Below are 7,986 nucleotides of genomic sequence, written 5' to 3'. Positions count from 1 at the left end.
TAAGCTGGTGTGACTGTCATCTATGCACATGAGGACATCCTAGTTGAAAGGATATATAAAGATCTACAGGTTTCAAAAACTATAAGAGAAGGTTGATCACTTTTCTTTTTACCACCCCTTTCAGAAGTGTCTCTCTCGCACCTGAATGTGTGCCAAGATTAGTGGTATCATGAAAAATACGTTTTGATGTTCTTGTGAAGAAAACTACAGTAGAATATATTTGTTTAAAAAAATGTATTTCAGCAAATGTTCAACAGTTCAGTTAATCAATTACACCTCTAATATTTTATTCAATCTTGCATTCTGGCTATTCTGTGTTTAAATTATTTATTTTCCCCAACCCTAAACTCTGCCTAATTAAATCCAATACAAGCTCCACACAAACAGATATTCACTACAATACAAATTATTGATACATGTCATAGATAAACAACTTATTATTTTGCTGCTAGCAAATAAACACATGTACATTTACACTGGCTTAATCTATGCTCTGACCCAAGGTCCATTTTGATAGTTGACCAACAGGCACGCCACTGCAAATAATTGGTTGATGCTGCCTGAGATGGTCAGGGGGATGACTGTGTCAAACAGCTTATGCTCCTTTACTCTGTGGATCATTCATTCAACATGCACTCTCAGCCTGGCAATGGATTGGGTCTCCCTAACCTCATGCGCTGGTATCTGTGTGTGTCTTGACAGAAAGGCTGGCTGGTAGACCTTGCACTGAACAATATCATCTACTAGAAAGCCCTTTTCCACCATAACGCCGATGTCAGGGGTGAGTAAGGAAATAATTCCAGACTACTTGAATATCTCCTTGTCACTCACAGATCCAGCATACAACGATGACACAAAAGTGACAGCTCCATGTAGTGACATTCTCAACATGCCCTTAAAGGTACAGTGTGACTTGTAGGAAGAAAACACCTCACTCTGCAGTAGCAGTGAAGATGGTGTCTGGCAGCGGAGTTCAGTGCAGTCGATCACTACCTGGGTGTCTGGATAGTCCTTGAACTCAGGTGGCAGCTGCACGTTGATATTTCCTTGGGGATCCATTCCGTGCTGATCCAAGCAGACAGTAGAGGAAGATGGCTCAAGCGATGATAATCTGTCTCACTGTCGATTGCTGGATCCTGAACCGATGGGCCAAATCCTTCTGCTTCAGACCCAGCGACAGATGAGTAATAAACAAGAAGAACTAGTCGATGGATGGCAGGGTCTGAACATAAAGAAAACAGTTTTAGTACAATAAAGTCCTTACATTCAGTCCATAGCACAAAAAGTTAATAATGTTGAACAGTTACAGTAAGATCAAATAATATTCTCTATTAAGTACTGCATTTGATGAAGTTGATGAAGTCCCTTACTGGTTTCCTTCAAGTAATACTTGTTTCAGATGGATTGGTGCTTGTGACTATTATAAACTTGGTCTCTGCTGCCCGCTCAATCAAGTGCCAGAAGGCCATCAGGTGGGTGTAGTTTGCAAATCTAAAGACAGACCCAGAGTATTTGAATACCAAAAAAGCTCATCACCCATTTTCTCTAAGCATTAAGTAGCACTAGACATGACCTAGCTGCTATTGTAGCCTGTTTTTCTTATTAGTGCAATTCGTACTGTAATTCACAGCAGCTATCATCACAGCAGTTAATTTGTTTTAAATTGTCCTTATTTAACCTGGGAAGTGGACTAAGAACCAAATCTTATTTGCAGCAATGACCTGGGGGTTAACTGAAAACTAATGTAAAGACAATATACATTCAATGTGCCTACTTATGCTAAGATATGCTAGCCAAGTTTTAAATAACAATGAACATGTTCTTAAAGGTAACATGGACTTTGGAATAATAAATAATAAACAATAGTAATGCAGGATAATAAATCATTACTGTACCTTGTGTAAAAACGTATATCCTCGTCAGAACCAGCAAATCGCTGTAGCTTGGCTCGAAGCTCCTCAATTTCTCTTATGTGCTCATGGTTTGCCATTAGGGCCATGTTCGGGGACTGCACAGTAATCATATGTCTGAACCAGATCAAGAGACGGCACAGTCCATAGGCAGCGCACCTTGTTCTTCATCCTCCTCAGTCGGGGCAGGAAGTTTCAGTCTTCTTTCCCAAACACCAGGTGTCTTTTGAATGTGCCAGTTCCACTCGAAGACTGTAGGAACAACACCTCTTTTTAGGTATTGTCGCCCCACAATTTTTCCCTCAACAAAGTCACTCTTGACGAAATGTGTACTACACACCTTTGCGCATTTGGTGACAGTAAAGTTGTCACGACGTTCTGCCACCAACCACCGCTTCCTGAGCTCTACATCGACTGGGAAACTACGGAAGCACACAATACCATTACATTTTGAAGAACCTGAACACAGAGGCACTGAACAATGTTTATTAGCACGTCCTTCACGGGGCTGTAATTTGAACGTAGGCGTTGCAAATTATGTCAGTGAGAAATGCATCGACGACTGTTAGCTAACTAATAAGCTAATGGTAAAAACAATAGCGTAAATCGCTCCGGAAGTCAGCAACCCGGTAGGAAGTCAAATAGAATGTGGGAGGCGCTATAATGCATAGAGCCTATTAGGATCTGGCTAAAAATACTTCAATCAGTTAAAGAACCCATTGCCGTTCATGGTTGTGAGGTCTGGGGTCCGGTCACCAACCAAAAATTCACAAAATGGGACAAACACCAAATTCAAATAAAATCAAAGTTTATTTGTCAAAGTTTGTCATGTGTGCAGAATACAACAGGTGTAGGTAGACCTTACAGTAAAATGCTTACTTACAGGCCCTAACCAACAGTGCGATTTTTAAGTTTAAATAAAAAGGTATTAGGTGAACAATTGATAAGTAAAGAAAGAAAAACAACAGTAAAAAGACAGTGAAAAATAACAGTAGTGTGGCTATATACAGGGCTGATTGAGGTAGCTGGTGGGTGGCAGGACACAATGCAGATAGTCCAGGTAGCCAATGTGCGGAGGCACCGGTTAGTCGGGCTAATTGAGGTAGTATGTACATGAATGTGTAGTTAAAGTGAGAATGCATATAAGATTAACAGAGAGTAGCAGCAGCGTAAAAGAGAGGTTGGGGGGACGACGACAATGCAAATAGTCCGGGTAGCAATTTGATTACTTGTTCAGGAGTCTTAGGACTTGTGAGTTTATTAGCAAGTGCATCGGTGATGTTGTACCCACTGTGACTATTAAAACCTTCCCCAACCAGAAACCATGGATTGATGCAGCATTCGCGCAAAACTGGAAACAGGTACAAAAGTATCTATATCCACAGTAAAACAAGTCCTATATTGACATAACCTGAAAGGCCCCACAGCAAGAAAGAAGCCACTGCTCCAAAACCACCATAAAAAAGCCAGACTACAGTTTGCAAATGCACATGGGGACAAAGATTGTATGAATGAAACAAAAATAGAACTGTTTGGCCATAATGACCATCGTAATGTTTGGAGGAAAAAGGGGGAGGCTTGCAAGAAAGAAGAACACCATCCCAACCATGAAGCACGAGGGTGGCAGCATCATGTTGTGGGGGTGCTTTGCTGCAGCAGGGACTGGTGCACTTCACAAAATAGGTGGCATCATGAGGTAGGAAAATTTTGGGGATATATTGAAGCAACATATCAAGACATCAGTCAGGAAGTTAAAGCTTGGTTGCAAATGGGTCTTCCAAATTGACAATTACCCCAATCATACTTCCAAAGTTGTGGCAAAATGGCTTAAGGACAACAAAGTAAAGGTATTGGAGTGGCCATCACAAAGCCCTGACCTCAATCCCATAGAAAATGTGTGGGAAGAACTGAAAAAGCATGTGCGAGCAAGGAGGCCTACAAACCTGACTCAGTTACACCAGCTCTGTCAGGAAGAATGGGCTAAAATTCACCCAACTTATTGTGGGAAGCTTGTGGAAGGCTACCCGAAACGTTTGACCCAAGTTAAACAATTTAAAGGCAATGCTACCAAATACTATTTGAGTGTATGTACATTTCTGACCCACTGGGAATGTGATGAAAGAAATAAAAGCTGAAATAAATCATTCTCTCTACTATTATTCTGATATTTCACATTCTTGAAATAAGGTGATGATCATAACTGACTAAAGACAGGGAATTTCTACGAGGATTAAATGTCAGGAATTGTGAAAAACTGAGTTTAAACGTTATTTGGCTAAGGTGTATGTAAATTTCCGACTTCAACTGTATGTAAACATTATTATAGTGACATTTATTACATCCAATTTTTTATTATTTAAGTGGCTTGATTATCTTTTTGGCTTTCCTGTGACATCGGTGCTGTAAGTGTCATTGAGGGCAGGTAGTTTGCCCCCGGTGATGCGTTCTGCAGACCGCACCACCCTCTGGAGAGCCTTACGGTTGAGGGCGGTGCATTTGTCGTACAAGGCTGTGATACAGCCCAATAGGATGCTCTCGATTGTGCATCTGTAAAAGTTTGTCAGGGTTTTGGGTGACAAGCCAAATTTCTTCAGCCTCGTGAGGCTGCTATACATAGGATTTGGAGCAAATATTAATATTGACAAAGCTCTTCTGATACATATATAATATTTTGTACAGTCTCAAATGTGATTAGAAATATTGTGCACATTACATGAATAAATATTCTGTAAAGATATAAAAAGAAGGAAGCATGTGAATACTTGTATTCTCTAATTCCCTTTTGTGATATATACACTACTGTTTAAAAGTTTGGGGTCACTTAGAAATGTCCTTGTTTTTGAAAGAAAAGCACATGGTTTGTCCATTAAAAGAACATTGAATTGATCAGAAATACAGTGTAGACATTGTTAATGTTGTAAATGACTATTGTAGCTGGAAACGGCTGATTTTTAATGGAATATCTACACAGGCGTACAGAGTAGAGGTCGACCGATTAATCGGAATGGCCGATTAATTAGGGCCGATTTCAAGTTTTCATAGCAATCGGAAATCTGTATTTCTGGACACCAATTTGGCCGATTGTTTTTTGTTGTTGTTTTTTACACCTTAATTTAACTTGGCAAGTCAAGTTAAGAACACTTTCTTATTTTCAATGGCGGCCTAGGAACGGTGGGTTAACTGCCTTGTTCAGGGTCAGAACGACAGATTTTTACCTTGTCAGCTCGGGGATTCAATCTTGCAAACTTACAGTTAACTAGCCCAACGCTCTAACCACCTGCTTTACATTGAACTCCACGAGGAGCCTGCCTGTTATGCGAATGCAGTAAGAAGCCAAGGTAAGTTGCTAGCTAGCATTAAACTTATCTTGTAAAAAACAATAAATCACTCAATCATAATCACTAGTTAACTACACATGGTTGATGATATTCCTAGTTTATCTAGCGTGTCCTGCGTTGCATATAATCTATGCTGTGCGCATTTGTGAAAAAGGACTGTCGTTGCTCCAACGTGTACCTAACCATAAACATCAATGCCTTTCTTAAAATCCATACACAAGTATATATTTTTAAACCTGCATATTTAGTTAACATTGCCTGCTAACATGAATTTATTTTAACTAGGGAAATGGTGTCACTTCTCTTGCAACAGAGTCAGGGTATATGCAGCAGTTTGGGCCGCCTGGCTCGTTGCGAACTGTGTGAAGACTATTTCTTCCTAACAAAGACAGCCAACTTCGCCAAACGGGGGATGATTTAATAAAAGCACATTTGCGAAAAAGCACAATCATTGCACGACTGTACCTAACCATTAACATCAATGCCTTTCTTAAAATCAATACACAGAAGTATATACTTTTAAACCTGCATATTTAGCTAAAAGAAATCCAGCTTAGCAGGCAATATTAACCAGGTGAAATTGTGTCACTTCTCTTGCGTTCATTGCACGCAGAGTCAGGGTATATGCAACAGTTTGGGCCGCCTGACTCGCTGCGAACTAATTTGCCAGAATTTTACGTAATTATGACATAACATTGAAGGTTGTGCAATGTAACAGAAATATTTAGACTTATGGATGCCACCCGTTAGATAAAATACGGAACGGTTCCGCATTTCACTGAAAGAATAAACGTTTTGTTTTTGAGATGATAGTTTACGGATTCTACCATATTAATGACCTAAGGCTCATATTTCTGTGTGTTATTATGTTATAATTAAGTATATGATTTGATAGAGCAGTCTGACTGAGCGATGGTAGGCACCAGTAGGCTCGTAAGCATTAATTCAAACAGCACTTTCGTGCGTTATGCCAGCAGCTCTTGGCAATGCTTCAAGCATTGAGCTGTTTATGACTTCAAGCCTATCAACTCCCGAGATTAGGCTGGTGTAACCGATGTGAAATGGCAAGCTAGTTAACGGGAGACTTGGAGTAGTTGTTCCCCTTGATCTGCATGGGTAACGCTGCTTCGAGGGTGGCAGTTGTCGATGTGTACCTGGTTCGAACCCAGGTAGGGGCGATGAGAGGGACGGAAGCTATACTGTTACACTGGCAATACTAAAGTGCCTATAAGAACATCCAATAGTCAAAGGTATATAAAATACAAATGGTATAGAGCGAAATAGTCCTATAATTCCTATAATAACTGCAACCTAAAACTTCTTACCTGGGAATATTGATGACTCATGTTAAAAGGAACCACCAGCTTTCATATGATCTCATGTTTTGAGCAAGGAACTTAAACGTTGGCTTTCTTACATGGCACATATTGAACTTTTACTTTCTTCTCCAACACTTCGTTTTTGCATTATTTAAACCAAATTGAACATGTTTCATTATTAATTTGAGGCTAAATAGATTTTATTGATGTATTATATTAAGTTAAAATAAGTGTTCATTCAGTATTGTTGTAATAGCCATTATTACAAAAAACAAAACAAAAAAAAACAACAAACAAACAAAACAACAAAAACAAAAAAAACACACAAAAAACGGCAGATTAATCGGTATCGGCTTTTTTTGGTCCTCTAATAATCGATATCGGTATCGCTGTTGAAAAATCATAATCGGTCGACCTCTAGTACAGAGGCCCATTTTCAGCAACCATCACTCCTATGTTCCAATGGTACATTTTGTTAGCTAATCCAAGTTTATCATTTTAAAAGGCTAGTTGATCATTAGAAAACTATATTGCAATTATGCTAACACAGCTGAAAAATGTTGGTCTGATTAAAGAAGCAATAAAACTGGCCTTCTTTAAACTAGTTGAATATATGAAGCATCAGCATTTGTGGGTTCGATTACAGGCTCAAAATGGACAGAAATTAAGGTCTTTCTTCTGAAACTTGTCAGTCTATTATTGTTCTGAGAAATGAAGGCTATTCCATTTGAGAAATTGCCAAGAAACTGATCTCGTACAACACTGTGTACTGCTCCCTTCACAGAACAGTGCAAACTGTTTCGAACCAGAATAGAAAGAGGAGTGGGATGCCCCGGTGCACAACTGAGCAAGAGGACAAGTACATTAGAGTGCCTAGTTTGAGAAACAGATGCCTCACAAGTCCTCAACTGGCAGCTTCATTAAATAGTACCCACAAAACACCAGTCTCAACATCAACGGTGAAAAGGCGACTCCGGGATGCTGGATTTCTAGGCAGAGTTCCAAAGAAAAAGCCATATCTCAGACTGGCCTATAAAAATAAAAGATTAACGTGGGCAACAGAAGGCCAGCATCCCGGAGTCGCCTCTTCACTGTTGACGTTGAGGCTGGTGTATTGCGGGTACTATTTAATGAAGCTGCCAGTTGAGGACTTGTGAGGTGTCTGTTTCTCAAACTAGGCACTCTAATTTATATGACCTCTTGTACTTGTCCTCTTTAAATAGTGTGTTTTTGCAAAAATGAATAATTTTGCAACAGTGCATAGCCTAATTATGTGTACAGTAAGAGTAGGCTTCTAAAACAGAAAATTACAGTAAATTAAAAATGATCAGGGTGAACTATGCCTATATGGGCAGCACAGGTCAGCTACTGCCTAGATGGCGCTGTCTTGCGGAATGCGCCTTGTCCACATTGCTTGTA

The 7,986-nt window shown here is 39.7% G+C and overlaps 1 long non-coding RNA gene across 2 annotated transcripts; it reads right to left on the bottom strand.

Moving 5' to 3' along the window:
• Positions 1–219: 219 nt before the first annotated feature.
• Positions 220–2,575, bottom strand: LOC110537681 (uncharacterized). 2 transcript variants are annotated; one of them, XR_016485093.1, is made up of 3 exons: positions 1,896–2,560; positions 1,371–1,491; positions 220–1,222 (listed from the first exon to the last, which is right to left on the bottom strand). It is a non-coding gene; the product is annotated as an uncharacterized LOC110537681 (long non-coding RNA). The 2 variants fall into 2 exon arrangements; XR_002475667.3 differs by lacking the exon at positions 1,371–1,491 and having other exon boundaries at positions 1,896–2,575.
• Positions 2,576–7,986: the final 5,411 nt, after the last annotated feature.

Source organism: Oncorhynchus mykiss, chromosome 12, assembly GCF_057628025.1.
Source record: "Oncorhynchus mykiss isolate SJ-2025 chromosome 12, ASM5762802v1, whole genome shotgun sequence".
Lineage (NCBI taxonomy): Eukaryota > Metazoa > Chordata > Actinopteri > Salmoniformes > Salmonidae > Oncorhynchus > Oncorhynchus mykiss.
The sequence above is the reverse complement of the archived record's forward strand: the minus strand, read 5'-3'. Positions and strand labels throughout refer to the sequence as shown.